The sequence below is a fragment of the Salmo salar genome, chromosome ssa25 (assembly GCF_905237065.1).
Source record: "Salmo salar chromosome ssa25, Ssal_v3.1, whole genome shotgun sequence".
Classification (NCBI taxonomy): Eukaryota; Metazoa; Chordata; class Actinopteri; order Salmoniformes; family Salmonidae; genus Salmo; species Salmo salar.
In genome coordinates, this window is record NC_059466.1 from 13,973,716 (window position 1) to 13,999,801 (window position 26,086).

General features: G+C 40.6%; 1 protein-coding gene across 1 annotated transcript in view; it reads left to right on the top strand.

The window, feature by feature from the left end:
- LOC106586201 (beta-1,3-galactosyltransferase 1) overlaps window positions 1–26,086 on the top strand; it is a 119,908-nt gene that overhangs the window by 75,621 nt on the left and 18,201 nt on the right. The gene's annotated exons all lie outside the window — the stretch shown is intronic.

Sequence of the window (26,086 nt, forward strand, 5' to 3'; positions counted from 1 at the left end):
TTTTAATGTAGAAAGAAGAACAAATGCAACTACTTTATATTCAGCTGAAATTGTCCTTCATCAGGGTTCAATTATGTGCCCCCTGAGGTTAACGTGGAAAGTAGAACAATTATTTGCCTCTTCTGTAGATTTTCTATGAAAGTATCCTTAATTATTCCAAAATTATGGATTAAAGCCATTGTAATCAGCTCAAAAAAGAGTTACGTGATTAAGTAAAACCATTGTTTTCACACAAGCCAGCACCGTGTGCAGCGAACCGTTCCTGACTTGCTCTTTTCATTTTTTTTACATGATCTTGCCTCAAGGTAACAATGTCCATGAAATGCATTAGAGGTTTTTGACTCATTGATTAAAGCTGTTATGATTGTAAGGAGCTGAGGGAATTGAGTGTGACCTCGCTGTGGTTAAAGTGCCCTCACATAACCTATTGTCCCAGTCTCAAATTATAGCCCTATCAGAAATCATCTGTTTTTCCCATGTTATTTGTCACATGCGCCGAATACAACAGGTGTAGACTTTACTGTGAAATGCTTACTGACGAGCCCTTTCCCAACAATGCAGAGTTAACAAGTACAAAAATGTGCACAAAAAAATTACAAATAAGGAAATAGTAACATAATAAAATAACAATATACAAAGAGGTCCGCTACCGAGTCGATGTGCTGGGGCACAAGTTAGTTGAGGTGATTGAGGTACTGTGTACATGTAGGTAGGGGTGAAAGTGACTAGGCAATCAGGATAGATAATAAACAGAGTAGCAGCAGGTGTGAAGAGTGTGAAAGAGTATGAAAGTGTGTGTGTGTGTGTGTGTGTGTGTGTGTGTGTGTGTGTGTGTGTGTGTGTGTGTGTGTGTGTGTGTGTGTGTGTGTGTGTTGTGAATGTGGCGTCAATATATACGTGTGTGTGTGTGTGTGTGTGTTGGAGTGTCAATGTAGTCGTCTTTGTCTTGCTGACGTTGAGGGAGAGGTTGATGTACTGGGACCACACTGCCAGGTCTCTGACCTCCTCCCTGTAGGCTGTCTTGTCGTCGTCAGTGATCAGGCCGACCACCGTCGTGTCGGTGCAGTAATTCCTCTCAGTGCTGTTTCTCAGAGAACTAATCATAAATCAAGCCTAATTGGAGGCAGAATGGAGATATTAATGTAATTCTAATACAGAGTAATGCTTTCTATGTTAGAGTAGGAAGAATGAAAGTAGAACCACCATTGTTGCACTGCTTAGATGTTAGCAGTAGCGGCTAACATCTTAATGTTCATCTCAATTCAGGACTAGTGCCTTTAAAGGGTCAGTACATGTTTTTTTATTGAAAATAACAAGTCATTTCTTTGAATGAAAAGGTTGCTCTGATAAGCTGTACATGGATGGACCGACGCATGTTAAGAATATTGTGTTTATTAATGGCAAGCAGTATAAATGCATTTACATAATAGAGATGTCCTTCCAGGATGTGTTCTTGCTTTCATAATTATGTAAACACATCATTGAACATTTTCGATAAATCCAATAGTGGTTTTAACCAACTGCTTAGAAGATCATTGCATGCTGTGGAAGCCCTTAGGCCTCCCTCTGCTCTGCTTTCTGGTGGAAGACATTATGAATGAATGCAGGGCATGATAACCTTACTGTGAAAATGTAACCAATTTTGCACAGAGGGACTCTCTGTCCATACACGTTGAAGTCAAGTTATTGATGAGATAACAGGAAGTAGGGAGAAGCTAACATTTTCTCAAATCTTCACTCATACAATTTTCCCCACTTTTGATCTATTGCTATCCATCTTCTCAGTTTGATTGATTGATTTACTGATTGATTGCGTGGTAGTGTTGCACAAGCACAATGAAGCCTCTAGAGCTGTTTCTATGTTACAGTAGATTACAGTAGTCCACACACCCTTTCACTTGATTGGAGTGTGTATTCCTCTTAGCTGCGGCAGTGCTCCAGTGCTGTATGGGATGAGGAAAGAAAAACCAGCATAGAGACCAATCAGCAGAAGCACCCCATCTGCCACATTAATGACTACCTACCTGCTCAGTGCTCTGGCATCTTTGGTTGGAGAGATCTCTTCTGAAACAAACATCCACTCATTACATGTGCTCAGGCTCACATAGGAATCTCAACCTGCTGCTAGGAGTGAGGAGCAGATGATCAGGGCGGTCTGATTTAAAGCACACACAGAAACACGGCTTCAACTCGTTGACCTCTCACTGAGGTGGTTTTACTTTGCACCGTGTTTATAGTGTGCAGCAGTATGTATATCTCTCCATCATTGCTATGTTTTGTCATAATGGCTAATTGTTTTAACTGTCAAACACTTAAATGGATTTCCAATTGAAGGCAAACATTTTACTATTTTAAGTACATGAAATAGGTATGTTTTTGTGTTTTTGCCCTGAAGTCAAGGCTTGCGTACTAAAATCTGGAATTTTAGTAAAGAGTGATTTTTGCATGATTTCTTCAGAATAGGTTGTAATATCACTCAGAGCAGAGTGTGTTTGCTTGGCATTTCAGGACTGATTCCCGTTGACATTTCCACAAAGATGAATATTTGCATAATATTATGATAGTGTACATTTGTCAACAACATTCAAGCTGTGATGTGTTATTGCACAGAAAATAGTATGGCCAACATGTACATTTCACTGCTCACATATTAGCCATGATGATTTAGACAAACATCCAGCTCATGATATTTTGACTTGGGTCCGTGGGTAGGATAATCCAAATGAGGGAAATTGAGCTTGAAAAGACAATGAACAAAGGGTTCTATAAAATGCCACTCGTGAATCCCAATGACACACCACAAACCTGGAGAATAAATGGAAAGTACTGTATTTGGAAAGTACTGTATTTCTATAAACCTTCTGTGAACATCTTATGTGTCTAGAATAGGTTATGTTCACTTCCCTGTATTCAGACAGCAGAAGCATGTAGTGTCCAATGCCCTTTAAGATGTTCTGTCCCTGCTTTTACTCATGTCCAACACTCGTCTTCTCCCCTAGTGAGCCAGCCATCTGTAATAGAATACCAATAATGAATTTAGTTTCACTTTGGCAGTACTGTCCCTGTGGCTAACAGAGCAATCAATGTGCTGGAAGAGAGAGAACCAGGGATTTCGTTCTCTCCTCATCCGAAAGCTGTCAGCTTCTGGCAGATGTCTTTTACGCCAATTACATTTCAAAAGAGAATTTATTGCGCTCATTTGCAACGGCATCTGTAGTTGTTTGTTTACAGTGGGATGTATTTCCTCTCCCCAGAATACGGTTGTTTTTCATGAACCGTCACTGTTCTAAGACGTGGTTCATCAGCATTTATCACAGCAGCTTCCGTCTCCCAGACACCAGGGTCAATAAATTCCTGTCATGGTATGTTCACTCCAGAAGTTTGACTGATTAGCATAGTTTGATAGAGTTCTGAAACCAGCGTTTGTCTCATATGATTTTCCATATTTTAGATAACAAGTAAAGCAAGTTTGGCCGGCGTCACCTGGGATGACACATCAGAGCCAATTAACTTGGCGTGGCATAACTGTGTTTAAGGAATCATTTGCGAAGCTGGTGGCTATGCTTGCAGAAAACTCCCCTATCTTTATTTAAATGTGATCCGTTCCCTCCTTTCAGAAATAGCAATTATGGGGACAGCCGGAGAACCTGAGAGCAGATTCACTGAAAGTAGAATGGAAAGTCTCTATTAAAGTGATTCATAAGGAACTACACAGTCTTCTATGTAAAACTAACACCTCCTAACCATTGATTACCATTTTATCAGCATGGCTCAGATTTGAAAGGCTTGGCTAGAGAGATGTGAATAACTTTGCCTCCACCACAAAGAAGATGTCAGTCTTGCCTCATTTAGACATCCATCATGTGTGTATGGGATATACCTTCCATTTCCCAAATTGGATACTTTTCCTATAGAGGTATTGGTTTCACCATGAGGCTAGAGGCAGGGTGTCAGAGGATGGTAAAGTAAATTGTTCCATAAAGTGAAATTTAAAGTTTCTGTTAAAAGTACAACTGTAGTAGCCCTAGTAGGTGCTGGGCTTGGAAAAGATTGCTCTTTAAAAGTCATATCAATTAATTCATGTTGATATGACTTTAGAATACTTTTTCAAGAGCAGTTGACATATTGCTTATCTTAGCCATCTTATTTAGATCTGAGATTTATTATTTCTATGAATATATTCAAGAAAGTGCTTTAAATAGCATAATGTCTTCACATACACTACCAGTCAAATGTTTTAGAATACCTACTCATTCAAGGGTTTTTCTTTATTTTTACTATTTTCTACATTGTAGAATAATAGTGAAGACATAAAAACTATGAAATAACACATATGGAATCATGTAGTAACCCAAAAAGTGTTTAACAAATCGAAATATATTTTATATTTGTGTGTATGGGATATACCTTCCATTTCCCAAATTGGATAATTTGTGGCAACAGTTAGTTTTACATAGAAGACTGTGTAGTTCCTTATGAATCACTTTAATAGAGACTTTCCATTCTACTTTCAGTGAATCTGCTCTCAGGTTCAGCCACAAGAGCAATAGTGAGGTCGGGCACTGATGTTGGGCGATTAGGCCTGGCTCGCAGTCGCCGTTCCAATTCATGCCAAAGGTATTTGATGGGGTAGAGGTCAGGGCTCCGTGCAGGCCAGTCTAGTTCTTCCACACCGATCTCGACAAACCATTTCTGTATAGACCTTGCTTCATGCATGGGGGCATTGTCATGCTGAAACAGGAAAGGGCCTTCCCCAAACTGTTGCCACAAAGTTGTAAGCATAGAATTGTCTAGAATGTCATTGTATGCTGAAGCGTTAAGATTTCAATCACTGTAACTAAGGGGTCTAGCCCGAACCATGAAAAACAGCCCCAGACCATTATTCCTCCCATGGACTGCCAGATGGTGAAGCGTGATTCTTCACTCCAAAGAACGCGTTTCCACTGCTCCTGAGTTCAATGAAGGCGAGCTTTACACCACTCCGGCCGACACTTGGCATTGAGCATAGTGATCATAGGCTTGTGTGCGGCTACTCGGACATGGAAACCCATTTCATGAAGCTCCCTTCAAACAGTTCGTGCTGACATTGTTTCCAGGAGCAGTTTGAAACTCGGTAGTGAGTGTTGCAACCGAGGACAGACAATTTTTATGCGCTATGCGCGTCAGCATTCGAGGGTACCGTTCTGTGAGCTTGTTTGGCCTACCACTTTGCGGCTAAGCCGTTGTTGCCCCTAGACGTTTCCACTTCACAATAACAGCATTTACAGTTGATCGGGGAAGCTCTAGCATGACAGAACTGACTTGTTGGAAAGGTGGCATCCTATGATGGTGCCACGTTGAAATTCACTGAGCTCTTCAGTAAGGCGATTCTACTGGCAATGTTTGTCTATGGGGATTGCATGGCTGTGGGCTTGATTTAAAAAAATATATATATTATTATTATTTTACCCCTTTTTCATGGTATCCAATTGGTAGTTGTTACTGTCTTGTCTCATCGCTGCAACTCCCGTACGGATTCGGGAGAGGCGAAGGTCGAGAGTCATGCGTCCTCCGAAACACAACCCAGCCAAGCCGCACTGCTTCTTGACACAACGCACATCCAACCCGGAAGCCAGCCGCACCAATGTGTCGGAGGAAACACTGTACACCTAGCGACCTGGTCAGCGTGCACTGCGCCCGGCACACCACAGAAGTTGCTAGTGCGCGATGAGACAAGGATATCCCTGCCGGCCAAACCCTCCCTAACCCGGACGACGCTGGGCCAATTATGCGTCGCCCCATGAGCCACCCGGTCGCGGCCGGCTGCGGCAAAGCCTGGGCTTGAACCCAGAGTCTCTGGTGGCACAGCTAGCACTGCGATGCAGTGCCTTAGACCACTGTGGTGGGCTCGATTTTATACACCTGTCAGCAACGGGTGTGGCTGAAATAGCCGAATTCACTAATTTGAAGGGTTGTTCACATACTTTTGGCCATGTAGTGCATAACCATCTGCCATCGTCCTGTTGTGATGATAAAAATGTAGGTATTACGGTGTCCATAGTTATTATACTTGTCTCTTCATTAGGTTGAGCAGTGCATGGTGGGTAATTGCACAGGGCACTAGTAATGATGTAAACGTTAGCTCTTAATTTCCTCTGCAGTAATGTATCTTAGCTCCCTGCAGTGGTCTGGGCTGCCTCTTTTCAGACCAGCGGTGAATTACACTGACACATTACTGTATATTGGCCTACACAGCTACACACAACCTTCACTTGAACCCTGTAGTTAGAAAGTAAAGTCAAAATACAGTAATATTTTTGCCACAAAAACTTCCCTTGTTGTGACCATTCAGAAGAGAGAGGGATGGAGTGGAGATGTTTTTTGTAAGACAACGGCACACTGGACTGTCAAGGTGTGCTCTACTTTTGATAAATAGGAAGTCCATGACATGTCCTTCTTTGGATTGGTGCATTTTTGGACACTGTATGGCAGGCCCTGGGGAAGAGAGCAAAGATCAGTGGGCAGCATCATCTGTGCATAGTGCTGTTGGCCTCAACCCAGCAGCGATCCAGCTCTGTGTTTGAGAGCAGCTCTGCACAGAGCAGCTCAATACTGGTGGAGATACAGTACGTCTCAGGCATCTGTTACCAGAGGGTTTAGGGGGTTTATAAGGGGTTGATAGGTTCCCCGCAGGACTGGGAGTTAGGATCTTTGACTCATCTCTCCAGACAGATAGATCCCCCCCCCCCCTTTCCCGCCTCTCTCCTGTCCTCATCATTACTCCCCCAGCCCACAGCTCGACACCACCTGCCGTCTAACAGTGCAGCCTGAGAGATGAGCCTTATTGTTTCAGACATGCCTAATGATTTATTTACAGCCTCTGCTGTGTCATGCTTAAAATTAGCAACAACAGCTTTCCCACCAAGTGGGTCTATATAGGATCTCATAGAAAGCTGCATTTTCTGCCTGGCATCTGGGATAAATCAGTGATTCTACTGGGGAGGGAATGTAATTGCCCTACTCATTCAACTTAAAGAGGATTCTATATGTTGGTCCTTTGTAGTTGTTTGTAGAGGCTTATTTAAGAGGATTAAGATTTATTCCCAGTGTGGCATCAAAGAACGAACTGACTAACTTTGTAAATTAAGCCAAGCCATGCCCCTGCTCTGTGTGTACTTTGGTATACATTAATAAATATGGCAAGTACGAATAAGGACAGTTGAAGTCGGAAGTTTACATACACTTAGGTTGGAGTCATTAAAACTCGTTTTTCAACCACTCCACAAATTTCTTGTTAACAAATTATATTTTTGGCAACTCGGTTAGGACATCTACTATGTGCATGACACAAATAATTTTTTCAACAATTATTTACAGATATATTATTTCACTTATAATTCACTGTATCACAATTCCAGTGGGTCAGAAGTTAAAATACACTAAGTTGACTGTGCCTTTAAACAGCTTGGAAAATTCCAGAAAATGATGTCATGGCTTTAGAAGCTTCTGATAGGCTAATTTACATTATTTGTGCCTCTTTGCTTGACATCACTGGAAAATCAAAAGAAATCAGCCAAGACCTCAGGAAAAAAATTGTAGACCTCCACAAGTCTGGTTCATCCTTGGGAGCAATTTACAAACGCCTGAAGGTACCGCGTTCATCTGTACAAACAATAGTACGCAAGTATAAACACCATGGGACCACGCAGCCGTCATACCGCTCAGGTAGGAGACGCGTTCTGTCTCCTAGAGATTAACATACTTTGGTACGAAAAGTGCAAATCAATCCCAGAACAACAGCAAAGGACCTTGTTAAGATGCTGGAGGAAACAGGTACAAAAGTATCTATATCCACAGTAAAACGAGTCCTATATCGACATAACCTGAAAGGCCGCTCAGCAATGAAGAAGCCACTGGACCAAAACCGCCATAAAAAAGCCAGACTACAGTTTGCAACTGCACATGGGGACAAAGATCGTACTTTTGAAACAAAAATAGAACTGTTTGGCCATAATGACCATCGTTATGTTTGGAGGAAAAAGGAGGAGGCTTGCAAGCCGAAGAACACCAACCCAACCGTGAAGCACAGGGGTGGCAGCATCATTTTGTGGGGGTGCTTTGCTGCAGGAGGGACTGGTGCACTTCACAAAATAGATGGCATCATGAGGCAGGAAACTTATGTGGATATATTGAAGCAACATCTCAAGACATCAGTCTGGAAGTTAAAGCTTGGTCGCAAATGGGTCTTCCAAATGGACAATGACCCCAAGCATACTTCCAAAGTTGTGGCAAAATGGCTTAAGGACAACAAAGTCAAGGTATTGGAATGGCCATCACAAAGCCCTGACCTCAATACTTTAGAAAATTTGTGGGCAGAACTGAAAAGGTGTGTGCGAGCAAGGAGGCCTACAAACCTGACTCAGCTACACCAGCTCTGTCATGAGGAATGGGCCAAAATTCACCCAACTTATTGTGGGAAGCTTGTGGAAGGATACCCGAAACGTTTTACCCAAGTTAAACAATTTAAAGGCAATGCTACCAAATACTAGTTGAGTGTATGTACATTTCTGATCCACTGGGAATGTGATGAAAGAAATAAAAGCTGAAATAAATCATTATCATTCTCTCTACTATTATTCTGACATTTCACATTGTTAAAATAAAGTGGTGATCCTAACTCACCTAAGACAGGGAAATTTGACTAGGATTAAATGTCAGGAATTGTGAAAAACTGAGTTTAAATGTATTTGGCTAAGTATATGTAAACTTCTGACTTCAACTGTACATATGATATGAGTAACGTAAGATATGTAAACATTATTAAAGTGGCATTATTTCAAGTGGCGTTGTTTAAAGTGACTAGTGATCCATTTGTTAAAGTGGCCAGTGATTGGATCTCCATGTAGGCAGCAGCCTCTCTGAGTTAGTGATTGCTGTTTAGCAGTTTGATGGCCTTGAGATGGAGGCTGTTCTTCAGTCTCTCGATCCCAGCTTTGATGCACCTGTACTGACCTCGCCTGCACCTGTACTGACCTCGCAAGGTGCTTCTAAAGAAAAGCCCTTCTGATAAGTGATTTTGTGGGCATGGTCAGCTAATTAAATCCTCTCCAGATGTTACGTCCAACTATTGCATTGGTTAGGCTGTGAATTGGCTGCTGTACAGGGCTCTCAAGTGGACATATGGTATTCCTTTGTGTGGGTGGGTTCAGCCTCCAGCTGCTTGGCAGCTTGTGTAGAGGAGGTGGTTCTGTTTGAGTATTCTGAGACCTGAAGATCAGTAACCTTGCCTGTGACATAGGCTTTAGCTCAGTGGGATAACCTGGTCTTGAGTCATTGCAGACTGTTAGGTTGGTGTGTATCAGCAGCTGGGGTATGTGCAGGGGGAGAAGGTCACTGACAGGAGTGGAAGTGTTGTGGAGATATTTGAAACCAGGACATTTCCACACATAGTTTCCTTTTCAATTCAGAGATTCTAGCAAGGTTAACCTTCCACTTTTTGTACTTACGTTATACAGAAACTTACTATAGTGGCTCTAATATTTTCACTTTTTATAGAATACTGGATCTAAAATAGAAACCCTGGATGGGTACAATCACAGTGAGTACTGACACCTTTTCCATTCCACTTCAATCACTACTTACAAGTCCCAGTAAACATTTCTTTGGGCAGTGTATACCATGTGTATCCCGTACGTACATACGAATAATAAAACTTGAAATTTGAAAAATTACAAGCATGTTGATATGTTTCCTATTAGTTCAGACTAATATCCCTTGTTATGACAGGCCTTTTAGCATGAATATTGCACCATAAAGATTCTGGCAAGGGTTGGAACCGGTTCAGGGTAAATAATCTAAAACCGGAAAATAACGAAAACATTTTAGGAACAGAATCAGAACCAGGAACGCAAGTGAACTGTTATTTTCAAAGCATGGGAACCAGTTAATAACATTGTTTTACGTTCCGGGCATGTCCAGTCCCACAACAAAAAAAAAACGCAACAAAGCGCCTATGCAAAGCCTTCACTCTGTCACTAAGAAAATCTTGTTTTTTTTGTCAGTGTGTGTGTAAGCTACCTGCCCCTCCCACTCCAAAGCACCGGCTGCTGACATTACAAGCGTGATTCAGAAATTAGGGAAACATTTGAGAAGAATGGATTAACTTTTTCAGTGCTAGTTCAGGATACTATAGTTGTCATGTTTCACATTGAATTTATTAACTACAAAAAGGTAACACGTGAATTTATTTCAAGCTTGTTAGCTAGCTATCTAGCTAGCTTTGGTCCAATGTTAAGGTCAAAGACCTTCAAAGTTCCTTCATAGAAGCTGCTCCTCCTTAGTTATAATTGTGTGGGCCTAATTCAGATAATGCATGTCATAACAAGATGCCCAGCACTTAAAGCCAAGCCTCCCCGCTTCCACCCTCTCTCGCTCTCTCCCCACCCACAAAACTTCAGTCGTGACATGTCCTACACTTTTCTGACGTCGGTCCAATGCATGTGTAAACAACTATCGCTTGCCTGCTCCATAGCAAGCTGCTCTATCCACACTGATTGGTGAAGTAATTTAATATCGCGCTAAATGTAAAAAGTAATTTATTTCAGAGGTTTATTTTGCTGGTAAGAACAGTGGAATGGAACAGAAAAAAATATGGAAATAATTTAGGTTCCAACTAGAAACAGAAAGTCTAGCAGCCTCAACTGAAACACTGCTGACTAATTTACCTCAGGGCTTTAGGTGTGATAGAGATGCATTCTCATCCCTTGACTTTTCCATATTTTGAGTTATAGCATGAATTTAAAATGGATTACATTTAGAATTACAATACCCCATTATGTCAAAGTGGAATTATGTTTGTAGAAATGTTTACAAATTAATAAAAAATGAAAAGCTGACGTTTTCTTGAGTCAATAAGTATTCAACCCCTTTGTTATGGCAAGCCTAAATAAGTTCAGGAGTAAACATTTGCTTAATGTGTCACATATTTGTCACGCCCTGACCTGAGAGAGCCTTTTTTATGTCTCTATTTAGGTTTGGTCAGGGTGTGATTTGGGTGGGCATTCTATGTCCTTTTTTCTATGCTTTGTATTTCTTTGTTTTTGGCCTGGTTTGGCTCTCAATCAGGGACAGCTGTACATCGTTGTCGCTGATTGGGAGTCATACTTAGGCAGCCTGTTTTCCTTTGGGGTTTGTGGGTAGTTAATTTCTGTTTAGTGTTTTGTTATACCTGACAGAACTGCTTGGCTGTCATTTTCTTGTTTTGTTCAAAGTGTCTCGATTAAAATTAAATATGAGCACTCAACACGCTGCGCCTTGGTCTACTTCTTCAGAAAGCCGTTACAATAATAAGTTGTATGGACTCACTCTGTGTGCAATAATAGTGTTTAACATGATTTTTGAATGACTACCTCATCTATGTACACCACACAAACAATTATCTGTAAGGTCCCTCAGTCGAGCAGTGAATTTCGAACACAGATTCAACCACAAAGACCACAGAGGTTTTCCAATGCTTCGCAAAGAGGGGCACCTATTGGTAGTTGGGTAAAAATACAAACAAATATGAAATTGAATATCCCTTTGAGTATGGTAAAGATATTAATCACACTTTGGATGGTGTATCAATACACACAGTCACTACAAAGATTCAGGTGTCCTTCCTACCTCAGTTGCTGGAGAGGAACGAAACCGCTCAGGGATTTCACCATGAGCCCAATGGTGACTTTAAAACAGTGTAATGGATGTGATGGGAGAAAACTGAGGATGGATCAACAACATATAGTGAAAAGAAGGAAGCCTATACAGAATAAAACTATTCCAAAACATGCACTCTGTTTGCAACAAGGCACGTTGGTAATATTGCAAAAAATGTAGCAAAGCAATTCACTTTTTGTCTTGAATACAAAGTGTTATGTTTGGGGCAAATCCAATACAACACATTACTGAATACCACTCTCCATATTTTCAAGCATGGTAGTGGCTGCATCATGCTACAGGTATGCTTGTAATCGTTAAGGGGTGGGGAGTTACTCTTGATAAAAAAGAAATGGAATGGAGCTAAGCACAGACAAAATCCTAGAGGAAAACCTGGTTCAGTCTGCTTTCCACCAGACACTGGGACATCTATTCACCTTTCAGCAGGACAATAACCTAAAACACAAGGCCAAATCTACACTGAAGTTGCTTACAAAGAATACAGTGAAGACAGAGTGGCCGAGTTACAGTTTTGACTTAAATCTGCTTGAGAATCTATGGCAATACCTGAAAATGGTTGTCTAACAATTATCAACAACCAATTTGACAGAGCTTGAAGAATATTTAAAAGAATAATGGGCGAATATTGTAAAATCCAGTTGTGCAAGGCTTAGAGACTTACCAATAAAGACTCACTGCTGTAATCACTGCCAATGGTGATTCTAAAATGTATTGACTCAAGGGTGTGAATACTGATATAAATAAGAGATTTCTGTATTTCATTTTCAATAAATGTGCAAAAATGTCTAAAAACATGTTTTTACTTTGTCATTATGGGGTATTGTGTGTACTGTAGATAGGTGAGACAAAACATATATTTAATGCATTTTGAATTCAGGCTGTAACACAACAAAATCTGGAATAAGTCAAGAAGTATGAATACTTTCTGAAGGCACTGTGCATATAATATTGCCTCTGAGACTTGAACTCTCTATGTATGGAATAATGTAACAGTGATGCCAATTTTATGAGCTTGTTTGTCTTTTTCTGTCTTTTCTTAAGTTTTCATTCAGCTTAATGTGGCTTCGCTCATTTAATTGTCTAATAGATGTTCTATCTTGTTTCCCTTGCTTTGGTAGAGGAACAAAATGTAAATCAACTCCTAAGCATAAAATATGTAAATGACAACATTTCCCTAATGTTTCAGTGATCGAGCAACAAATAAGATAGGAGGGTTCATTTTTGGAAGGCAGTGATATTGATTACTTGATTCACACAATATCTGCATGTCATTACTCTCTTCCTCTGAGTGCATGCAGGGGGTAAACAGAGAGATAATGTTACCCAGAGGTGTAGTGGAATATGAATCAGTGGAATATGGAGCTAGATGTAATTTATTATGCATGTTTTTTTCCTCCATGTACACTCAAGAAAACATTAACCACTACATGCTCTATTGATCCCCTTAATAATCTTAATGTTTCAGAAGTGTTATGATGACAGAATTATAACGCACCAGTCCATTGTCAGAACGTACAGTAAACTGCCAGATAGACAAAGATAAAGCTACAATACTGTCGTCGTTTCAAGGCTCGGCTCAAATTCAAATTGCAGCTCAAAGCACCACAAATAGCTTACCAGCACTGTCAGCTATGTCACTTTCCTCCTCACTGACATTGCCAAAACTACAAAGCCATTTATCTCACCAGGAACAATAGATTTTACAAGGTCTGTCTATATTGATGAAATAGGCAGTGGAATTTGTTTTTAATGACAGTTGCATGAAAACTTTGTTATTGCCTGTAATCTGGGATAGTCTTCAATGGTAGAATCTTGACTAAGATAACAAATGATGGCACCATTGTGGGGGAAAGCACACTTAAAACCAGTTAAATATAACTCAATGTGATCGAAAGTCTAATCTACGATATCCCCCAAAGTAATTATTTATCATGCAAAGGCCAAAACAATAACTTGTAATGCTGCATACTTCAATAAAGGTTAAAATCTCACCTTTCTGGCAAATTTTTTAAATAAATTGCTGAGGTGTAGTCACTTTTGAGGACACAAGCTGCAGTACGCAGTACAAATATGACATATTTGATATGATGTATATCCTATTCAACAAAACTGTATGAATAAGGCTTGAAAGGACTGATATGCTTTCTAACTATACACTGAACAAACATATAAACGCAACATGCAGCATTTTCAAAGATACAGTTCATAGAAGGAAATCAGCCAATTGAAATAAATGAATTAGGCCCTAATCTATGGTTTTCACATGCCTGAGAATACAGATATGCATCTGTTGGTCACAGATGCCTTAAAAAAAAGGTAGGGGCTTGGATCAGAAAACCAGTCAGTATCTGATGTGACCACCATTTGCCTCATCCAGCGTGACACATGATTGAATTTGATTGAATTTATTAGACCATTTTTTAAATACGTACATAAGGTTGCTCCAGCCGGTGATCCCTCCACATACAATTTAAGAAAATCATCAAGGACAACACAATAAAGCTTAAAAGCTTATTTCTATTGTGGTCCTTTTTTAGGGGGAAGGGGGGATGCTGCAAGGTTAGGCGACAAGTGTAGTGCCAACAAACAATGACAGACAAAATTGTTGTTTGACTCAAAAAATGAGCTAATTAGTACAGTTCCATTTCCTGATAAACAGCTATGGACAGGCACATGTTCCTTGTCTCACATACCCTTACTATATAAAACAATCAATTCCTAATAAATACAAGACAATCACAATATGATACGCAATAGACACCAAAAGTCTATGTTATCCCAGGAATTTTCTTCTCAGCCACGTACTACAATCTAACAACTCACTTTTGAGACATGCTACTATTTAGCTATTTTTTCAATGAGAACTTAAAATTCTTTGGAAGTACAAAAAAGTTTCTTTCCCCATACCACTTTTAAATCTAAGAGGAACAACGTCAGTTTCACTCCTTCTAGTGGAATAGTTATGGTTATCCCTTACCAAGTTAAAGTAGTTACATAGGTACCTTGGGACCATACTGTGGACAATCTTATGTACAAGACACAATTTAATCTGAGAGACTCTCTCCTCCACTTTGAACCATCTGAGGCTTTCAAAATGGGAATGGTCAAGATGAGTATGTGCTGGAAGTTTAAGAATAATCCTGACTAATTTGTTCTGCGATGTCTGCAATTTAGTTTTTATTATCTTGGGGGCACTATTGTACCAGCAAGAGCATGCATAGTCAAAGTGGCACTGAACAAGAGCCCCTGCCAATGACACCATTGCATTCTTATCCAGATATTTGGAGGTTCTTGCCAGAAATCACATTTTATAGTTCACTTTGGAGATAACTTTTTGTGCCATGCTCTCCCCTGTCAGATGGCTATCTAGCACACATCCAAGATAATTAACAGCCTACTACTGTCACCTACTCCTCAGTTCCACTTTGGACCCGAACAAGATGGATTCTGTTTTTCCAAGGTGAAGTGACAGTTTATTGTCAAATAGTCATTTACTGACATTCAGACGTTCAGGACTGAGGGCTTTCTCAACCACATTTTTGTCTTTGTGGGAAACCAACAGTGCAGAATCATCTGCATAGAGGAAAATGTCACTTGTACAGGCAGATTTCAGATCATTTACATACAACAGAAAGAAAAGTGGACCCAGCACACTCCCTTGGGGTACCACGCAGTTCAAGATTTGGGGTTTAGACAGGGTCCTATCCACATCCACCATCTGTTTTCTTCCTTGCAGATAAGAGCGAACCCATTTTACGGCTAAATTACTCTTAGTTAGATTAAGAGAATCTCATGATCCACTGTATCAAATGCCTTTTGGAGATCTAACCATACCGCAACATTTACCTCCATCTACTTCCTTCCTGATGTGGTCAGTTAGATATAGTAGGCAAGTGCCGGTGGAATGGGATTTCCTAAAGCCAGATTGGAGCTCATATAGTAGGTTATGTAAGGAAATATAACTGTCAATCTGCTCTAACATAATTTTTCCATGACCTTCGATAAAATACACAGGATTGAGACAGGCCGATAGTTTCCATGATCTAATTTATTCCCTTTTTTATATAGAGGAATGACCCTTGCAAGTTTAGACAGATTTACAATGTGAGTTTCACAGGAGGTGATCATTACCGGAGCGTCCCTTACAAATCTGGCAGGAATGTTGACAAGGCCAGTTGCTTGGAAGGCTTAGGTTCTTTCAGCTTCTTTAGCACATTTGACTCAGACACTTTTTCAAATGAAAAAGCATCTACCTGAATCCCCTCCTGTGAGTAAAACTGCTGGACTTGACTCTCCCCATAGCAACCTGATTGACAAGGTAACTTACTAACTAATGTATTAGCTATAGTTGTAAAATAGATATTCAGACTGTCTGCAACCATAGTCTTGTCTGATGCAACCATTCCTCTAATGTCCAAGCTAAAATTTCTAGCTTTGGTCTTTAGAAACTTCCATACTTTTTACTCAGATTGTTCCTATTTTCAACTATTTTGTCATAAAAAAAGTATTTTTTTGGCCTTCTCTATCATCCTGTTAACCTAATTTCTTAATTTCTCATAGTCTATAAAAACATAATCTGCCCTGGATTTCCTGAACTCCAGAAAGTGTTAATTTCCATGGTTCTGTTCTTTGCTTAATTCTAACCTTGTCTACAGCATCTAAAAACAGTGTTTTAAAATGGCCCCAGGCATTTTCCACCTCATTTCATTTAAATACAGCAGACCAGTCCAATTTGCTCAAACAATTAACAAAAATATCTGCACTAGAGTTCTTCATAGACCTCATTTGTAATTAGTTATGACAATTAAACCTTCCTACTACAGACAATGATAGAATGATAGAAGACACCTCTGCTGTCTTCAACCAGGATCTCAGCGATCACTGCCTCATTGCCTGTGTCCATAATTGGTCTACGGTCAAGCGACCGCCCCCATCACTGTCAAACGCTCCCTAAAACACTTCAGTGAGCAGGCCTTTCTAATCGACCTGGCCCAGGTGTCCTGGAAGGATATTGGCCTCATTCCGTCAGTAGAGGATGCCTGGTTATTTGTTAAAAGTTCTTATCTCACCATCTTAAATAAGCATGCCCCATACAAAAAATGTAGAAACAGGAACAGATATAGCCCTTGGTTCACTCCAGACCTGACTGCCCTTGACCAGCACAAAAACATTCTGTGGCGTACTGCATTAGCATCGAATAGCCACCGCGATATAAAACTTTTCAGAGAAGTTAGGAACCAATATACACAGGCAGTTAGGAAAGGCAGTTAGGTAAGTGAAGGCTAGCTTTTTCAAACAGAAATTTGCTTCCTGTAGCACTAACTCCAAAAAGTTCTGGGACACTGTAAAGTCCATAGAGAAAAAGAGCACCTCCTCCCAGCTGCCCACTGCACTGAGGATAGGAAACACTGTCTCCACCGATAAATCCGCGATAATTGAGAATTTCAATAAGCATTTTTCTACGGCTGGCCATGCTTTCCACCTGGCTACCCCTACCCCGGTCAACAGCCCTGCACACCTCACTGCAACTTGCCCAAGCCTCCCCCATTTCTTCTTCACCCAAATCCAGATAGCTGATGTTCTGAAAGAGATGCAAAATCTGGACCCCTACAAATCAGCAGGCTAGACAATCTGGACCCTCTCTTTCTAAAATGATCTGCCGAAATTGTTGCAATCCCTATTACTAGCTTGTTCAACCTCACTTTCGTATTGTCTGAGATCCCCAAAGATTGGAAAGCTGCCACTGTCATCCGCCTCTTCAAAGGGGGAGACACTCTAGACTCAAACTGCTACAGACCCATATCTATCCTACCCTGCCTTTCTAAGGTCTTCGAAAGCCAAGTTAACAAATAGATCACCGACCATTTCGAATCCCACCGTACCTTCTCCTCTATGCAATCTGGTTTCCGAGCTGGTCATGGGTGCACCTCAGCCATGCTCAAGGTCCTAAACGATATCATAACCACCATCGATAAGAGACAATACTTTGCAGCTGTATTCATCGACCTGGCCAAGGCTTTCGACTCTGCCAATTACCACATTCTAATCAGCAGACTCAACAGCCTTGGTTTCTCAAATGACTGCCTCGCCTGGTTCACCAACTACTTCTCAGACAGAGTTCAGTGTGTCAAATCGGAGGGCCTGTTGTCCGGATCTCTGGCAGTCTCTATGGGGATGCCACAGGGTTCAATCCTCGAGCCGACTCTTTTCTCTGTATACATCAATGATGTCGCTCTTGCTGCTGGTGTTTCTCTGATCCACCTCTACGCAGATGACACCATTCTGTATACTTCTGGCCCTTCTTTGGACACTGTGTTAACTAACCTCCAGACGAGCTTCAATGCCATACACCTCTCCTTCTGTGGCCTCCAACTGCTCTTAAATGCAAGTAAAACTAAATGCATGCTCTTCAACCGATCGCTGCCCACACCTACCTACCCACCCGTCCAACATCACTACTCTGGACAGTTCTGACTTAGAATATGTGGACAACTACAAATACCTACATGTCTGGTTAGACTGTAAACTCTCCTTCCAGACTCACATTAAGCATCTCCAATCCAAAATTAAATCTAGAATCGGCTTCCTATTTCACAACAAAGCATCCTTCACTCATGCTGCTAAACATACCCTAGTAAAACTGACTATCCTACCGATCCTTGACTTCGGCGATGTCATTTTCAAAATAGCCTCCAACACTCTACTCAGCAAATTGGATGCAGTCTATCACAGTGCCATCCATTTTGTCACCAAAACCCCATATACTACCCACCACTGCGACCTGGATGCTCTCGTTGGCTGGCCCTCGCTTCATATCCGTTGCCAAACCCACTGGCTCCAGGTCATCTATAAGTCGTTGCTAGGTAAATCCCTGCCTTATCTCAGCTCACTGGTCACCATAGCAGCACCCACCCACAGCACGCACTCCAGCAGGTATATTTCACTGGTCACCCCCAAAGCCAATTCCTCCTTTGGCCGCCTTTCCTTCCAGTTCTCTGCTTTAAGCACCGGCTGTCAGAGCAGCTCACAGATCACTGCACCTGTACATAGCCAATCTGTAAATAGACCATCCAACTACCTCATCACCATATTGTTATTTATTTTATTTATTTTGCTCCTTTGCACCCCAGTATCGCTACTTGCACACTCATCTTCTGCAAATCTATCACCCCAGTGTTTAATTTGCCATACTGTAATTATTTTGCCACTATGGCCTATTTATTGCCTCACTCCCCTTATCCTACCTCATTTGCACACACTGTATATAGACTTTCTCTATTGTATTATTGACTGTATGTTTGTTTATTCCATGTGTAACTCTGTGTTGTTGTTTGTGTCGCACTGCTTTGCTTTATCTTGGCCAGGTCGCAGTTGTAAATGAGAACTTGTTCTCAACTAGCCTACCTGGTTAAATAAAGGTGAAATAAATACATTAAATTTTTTTTTTAAATCCATAGTTTACAACCCCATTGTTTGACATGCTTGATCTATCTGAAACCAACACAAGGTCAATGATGGTTTGGGTAGAAGGACAGACCCTGGTGGGCTCATTAATCAGCAGGTGTAAGGAAAACAGATTACAAAAATTCTTAAGAGCTTTAAAATTAGCATTATCCTTTCTGAGAATGATTTACCAAAATCTGTACAGTTGGAGCAAGTCTCCTCTAACAATTCATAACACTTGTACTGGTCTGGTGGTTTGTAACAGGTTCCGACTATAATGGGTTTGCATTTTGGTAATAGAATGTCCAACCACACAGCTTCAATCTCGTCATGGCTTAAATTTGATCTACAGTTGAACCCAATATCTGATCTTACATAAATACAAACTCCCCCGCCTTTGTGATTGTGGTCTCTTCTAAATTACTGCATAACTTTCAACTTTAATCTCGGTAAAGCAAAGCACTGTCACCTTACAGTTACTGGAAAGTTGGCGAATTTCTTGGGAAGAAGGCTTCTAACATTGAGATGAAGGATATGCAGTCCTCTCGTAGAAAACAGTTCTCATCTGTTGGAAATTGTTCACTTGAGATGAGTGTTGACTCCCTGCAGGAATGTTGTCCCACTCGTCTTCAATGGCTGTGCGAACTTGCTGGATATTGGCGGGAACTGGAACACGCTGTCGTACACATTGATCCAGAGCACCCCAAACATGCTCAATGGATGACATGTCTGGTGAGTATGCAGGCAATGGAAGAACTTGGACATTTTCAGCTTCCAGGAATTGTGTACAGATCTTTGTGACCTGGGGCCATGCATTATCATGCTGACACATGAGAACATGAGGTGATGACGGTGAATGAATGGCCCGACAATGGGCCTCAGGATCTCGTCATGGTATCTCTATGCATTCAAATTGCCATCGATAAAATGCTATTGTGTTCGTTGTCCGTAGCTTATGCCTGCCCATACCATAACTCCAACTCCACCATGGGGCGCTCTGTTCACAACGTTGACATCAGCAAACTGCTCGCCCATACCACGCCATACACTCTGTCAGCCATCTGCCCGGTACAGTTGAAATTGGTATTCATCCGTGAAGAGCATGCCAGTGGCCATCGAAAGGGAGCATTTGTACACTGAAGTCAGTTACGACGCCAAACTGCAGGCAGGTCAAGACCCTGGTGAGGAAGACGAGTATGCAGATGAGCTTCCCTGAGATGGTTTCTGAAAGTTTGTGCAGAAATTCTTTGGTTGTGCAAACCCACAGTTTCATCAGCTGTCCGGGTGGCTGGGCTCAGACGATCCCGCAGGTAAAAAGCTGGCTGTGGAGATTCTGGGCTGGTGTGGTTACACATGTTCTGTGGTTGTGAGCCCAGTTGGATGTACTGCCACATTCTCTAATACGAATTTGGAGGTGGCTCATGGTAGAAAAATTAACATTCAATTCTCTGGCAGCATCTCTAATGGACATTCCTGCAGTCAGCATGCCAATTGCATGCTCCCATTTCACATCCTATGTCACACAGGCTCAGAAAATATACTGATGTGTCTGTGGGAACCCATGCTATCCTCAATGCAAGCCATTTCAATCTATGGTGTCCACGGATCGATTTATAAGGAAAAATGTCAGTCTGAACCAGTACCAGAACCACGCAGGTCACCTAAACGGGGGACTTTAAATCTAAGTTAAAACACACCACATTCTGCGCTGCATCCTGTCAACTTCCATATTATTTTTCACACATCTCTTCTCTGCCAGGCTGTCTTGCCATCAGTATTTCATAGCAGTAATCATTCAATTATGTGATATCATGAGAAAACACAGAGCCATGCCAGTAGTCCTATCAACAAAATGTATATTAGAAATTCTGAAGAAAATAAGTAGGAATCTAACCTTGAGAAAGACCATGTACCATTGTCTCACCCCATGTTCAAGAATGTCCCTTTTCCCTTTATTCAGATTACAACCTCTCAGTTTTGGTTATTTGAAAATGAAATCATATCCAAAATATAGCTATTTTTTAAACAAGCCATAGAAAGTTGGTTGCAATTTCAGTTTAATCCACCAGAAAAGACAGGACAAATATTACAGCAAATATTATGGTTAAACCCTGCACCAAAGTCAAGGGCAGGACAGAAACAAGCTCTCCAAATATAGATTCCCTTGTTCATGTGTGGTTCGGACGAACCAGTTCATCACTGGGGGCGAGTTCCCAGTCATCACCACTATCTGCAGTTCCTCTATTCAAACTTCTCTCTCCTAACACACACGCCATACGTTGCTGCCACTATTATTATTTTTTATCCTGCTGCTCAGCCACTTTTACCCCTGATTGTATGCATATAACTACCTCATCCACCACTGAAATCTTTATTGATATTGTTCTTGTACATACTGTATATTGTTTTCTTTATATGACACTATTTTTGATATTGCTACTATGCAAGTAACCATATCCCTGTACCGTTTACACTTTCTGTAGACACCCATCCACTTAGCTAGATGTGGCTGGTGGGTGGTTATAGCGTTTCTTTCACATGACCATCAATTTAGACAAGTGTGTCTGGGTAAGCGTCATCTAATATTTATTAACTATTTTTAACTGGACTCTTTCTGTTTACCTGGAATTTTTCCTTGTTGTAGGCTACTACTTTTACCACTTTTAGTCTTAATCTTTACTAGACTACTAGACTAGCCTCACATGTGAATCCTTAAAGAGATGGGTGGGGCTGGCTTAAGAGGGTGTGAACAATGCTGAATGGGTGTAGACAAAGAAGAGCGCTCCAGTTGGTGTACCAAAATATTCAAGTGCCATTTTCTCAAAAGTGAGTTTACAAGTTTATCAACTTTCAGAGCAGAATTACTTTCCCATTGTTCCTGAAATGCAATGTATGATATACTATTTTGTTGCTCTGTGTCTCTGCTTTTAATCAATGTAAAAAAACACCATTTCCAATTTTGCTACATAACACCAAATCAAGGCGGTCGTTCACATATACTAATAGATTGAACTTGTCTTTTGGCCCTGCATTAAAGACCAAAATTGACGAAAGAAAATTGTGATAAATAAAGTTCCTGGCACATGGTTTATGAACTGATACACAAAACAATGCTGGATTCAAAACAGAGTTTTTCCATTTAAATTATTATACAAAATTCTTGCAACCAATATAACTTTATATATATATATATACAGTTGAAGTCGGAAGTTTACATATACTAAGGTTGGAGTCATTAAAACTCGTTTTTCAACCACTCCACAAATTTCTTGTGAACAAACTATAGTTTTGGCAAGTCGGTTAGAACATCTACTTTGTGCATGACACAAGTCATTTTTCCAACAATTGTTTACAGACAGATTATGTCACTTATAATTCACTGTATCACAATTCCAGTGGGTCAGAAGTTTACATACACTAAGTTGACTGTGCCTTTAAACAGCTTGGAAAATTCCAGAAAATTATGTCATGGCTTTAGAAGCTTCTCTTAGGCTAATTGACATAATTTGAGTCAATTGAAGGTGGATGTATTTCAAGGCCTACCTTCAAACTCAGTGCCTCTTTGCTTGACATCATGGGAAAATCAAAAGAAATCAGCCAAGACCTCAGAAAAAAATTGTAGGCCTCCACAAGTCTGGTTCATCCTTGGGAGTAATTTCCAAATGCCTGAAGGTACCGCGTTCATCTGTACAAACAATAGTATGCAAGTATAACCACGATGGGACCACGCGGCCGTCATACCACTCAGGAAGGAGACTTGTTCTGTCTCCTAGAGATGAACGTACTTTGGTGCAAAAAGTGCAAATCAATCCCAGAACAACAGCAAAGGACCTTGTGAAGATGCTGAAGGAAACAGGTACAAAAGTATCTATATCCACAGTAAAACGAGTCCTATATCGACATAACCTGAAAGGCCGCTCAGTAAGGAAGAAGCCACTGCTCCAAAACTGCCGTAAAAAAGCCAGACTACGGTTTGCAACTGCACATGGCGACAAAGATCGTCCTTTTTGTAGAAATGTCCTCTGGTCTGATGAAACAAAAATAGAACTGTTTTGCCAAAATGACCATCGTTATGTTTGGAGGAAAAGGGTGATGCTTGCAAGCCGAAGAACACCATCCAATCCATGAAGCACGGGGGTGGCAGCATCATGTTGTAGGGGTGCTTTGCTGCAGGAGGGACTGGTGCACTTCACAAAATAGATGGCATCAGGAGGAGGGAAATTATGTGGATACATTGAAGCAACATCTCAAGACATCAGTCAGGAAGTTAAAGCTTGGTCGCAAATGGGTCTTCCAAATGGACAATGACCCCAAGCATACTTCCAAAGTTGTGGCAAAATGGCTTAAGAACAACAAAGTCAAGGTATTGGAGTGTGGCCATCACAAAGCGCTGACCTCAATCCTATAGAAAATTTGTGGGCAGAACTGAAAAAGTGTGTGTGAGCAAGGAGGCCTTCATACCTGGCTAAGTTACACCAGCTCTGTCAGGAAGAATGGGCCAAAATTCACCCAACTTATTGTGGGAAGCTTGTGGAAGGCTACCCAAAATGTTTGACCCAAGTTAAACAATTTAAAGGCAATGCTACTAAATACTAATTGAGTGTATGTAAACTTCTGACCCACTGGGAATGTGATGAAAGAAATAAAAGCTGAAATAAATAATTCTCTCTACTATTATTCTGACATTTCACATTGTTAAAATAAAGTGGTGATCCTAAGTGAACTAAGACAGGGACTTTTTACTAGGATTAAATGTCAGGAATTGTGAAAAACTGAGTTTAAATGTATTTGGCTAAGGTGTATGTAAACTTCCAACTTCAACTGTATATATGAGGGATACAACCTTCCCAGCTCTGCAGATTTTGCTGTGAAGAGACAGAATCATTAGATCATTTGTTTGGGAAATGTCCATATGTAGCTTGTTTTTGGTCGCAGGTTCAGGAATAGCTGAAGAATTGCAACATTTACCTGGAGCTAACTCTGCTGGTTTATTCAAAAAGTCATAGTCAATCGATTAATAATATAATAATACTCTTAGCAAAAATCTTTCATTTACAATATGTAGAATCTATGAGAATAGAAAGGTTCAGAACTTTTGTGAAACATCACAGCACAGTTGAAAAATATATGACAAATAGAAATCAAAACTGGATGATGTTCAAAGATGGATGAGAGGGTTTGTGTGGAGCTGAAGGATGGGACTAAAAACAAACAAAAGATAATTATTGTAAAATATACTGTCTGTAAAATGTATATAGTTTGTATATGCTGGAAGTAGAAGCATAAGTGTTCATTAGTTTACTCCAATTTGGGGAGGGATGGTAGGGTTAAAGGAAAATATACAGTGCCTTGCAAAATTATTCACCCTCCTTGGCATTTTTCCTATTTTGTTGCATTACAACCTGCAATTTAAATGGATTTTTATTTGGATTTCATGTAATGGACATACACAAAATATTCCAAATTCGTGAAGTGAAATGAAAAAAAGAACTTGTTTCAAAGAATTCAACAACAAAACAAAAACAATGGAAAAGTGGTGCGTGCATATGTATTCACCCCCTTTGCTATGAAGCCCCTAAATAACATCTGGTGTAACCAATTACCTTCAAAAGTCACATAATTAGTTAAATAAAGTCTACCTGTGTGCAATCTAAGTGTCACATTATCTGTCACATGATCTCAGTATATATACACCTGTTCTGAAAGGCCCCAGAGCCTGCAATACCGGTAAACAAGGGGCTCCACCAAGCAAGCGGCACTATGAATACCAAGGAGCTCTCCAAACAGGTCAGGGACAAAGTTGTGGAGTACAGATCAGGGTTGGGTTATAAAAAAATATCTGAAACTTTGAACATCCCACGGAGCACCATTAAATCCATTATTAAAAAATTGAAAGAATATGGCACCATAACAAACCTGCCAAGAGAGGCAACAAAGACACCAAAGGTAACCCTGAAGGAGCTGCAAAGCTCCACAGCGGAGATTGGAGTATCTGTCCATAGGACCACTTTAAACTGTACACTCCACAGAGCTGGGCTTTACAGAAGAGTGTCCAGAAAAAAAATAAGCAAACATGTTTGGTGTTCACCAAAAGGCATGTGGGAGAATCCCCAAATATATGGAAGAAGGTACTCTGGTCAGATGAGACTACAATTGAGCTTTTTGGCCGTCAAGGAAAACGCTATGTCTGGCACAAACCCAACACCTCTCATCACCCCGAGAAAATCATCCCCACAGTGAAGCATGGTGGTGGCAGCATCATGCTGTGGGGATGTTTTTCATCGGCAGGGACTGATAAACGGGTCAGAATTGAAGGAATGATGGATGGCGCTAAATACAGGGAAATTCTTGAGGGAAACCTGTTTCTGTCTTCCAGAGATTTGAGACTGGGACGGGGGTACACCTTCCAGCAGGACAATGACCCTAAGCATACTGCTAAAGCAACACTCGAGTGGTTTAAGGGGAAACATTTAAATGTCTTGGAATGGCCTAGTCAAAGCCGAGACATCAATCCAATTGAGAATCTGTCATATGACTTAAAGATTGCTGTACACCAGCAGAACCCATCCAACTTGAAGGAGCTGGAGCAGTTTTGCCTTGAAGAATAGGCAAAAATCCTAGTGGCTAGATGTGCCAAGCTTATAGAGACTTGCAGCTGTAATTGCTACAAAAGGTGGCTCTACAAAGTATTGACTTTGGGGGGGGGGTGAATAGTTATGCACACTCAAGTTTTCAGTTTTTTTGTCTTATTTCTTGTTTGTTTCACAATAAAAAATATTTTGAATCTTCAAAGTGGTAGGCTTGTTGTGTAAATCAAATGATACAAACCCAATTTTAATTCCAGGTTGTAAGGCAACAAATTACGAAAAATGTCAAGGGGGGTGAATACTTTCGCAAGCCGCTGTATATATTTTTTTAATATATATTTTATATATATACAGTACTTGTA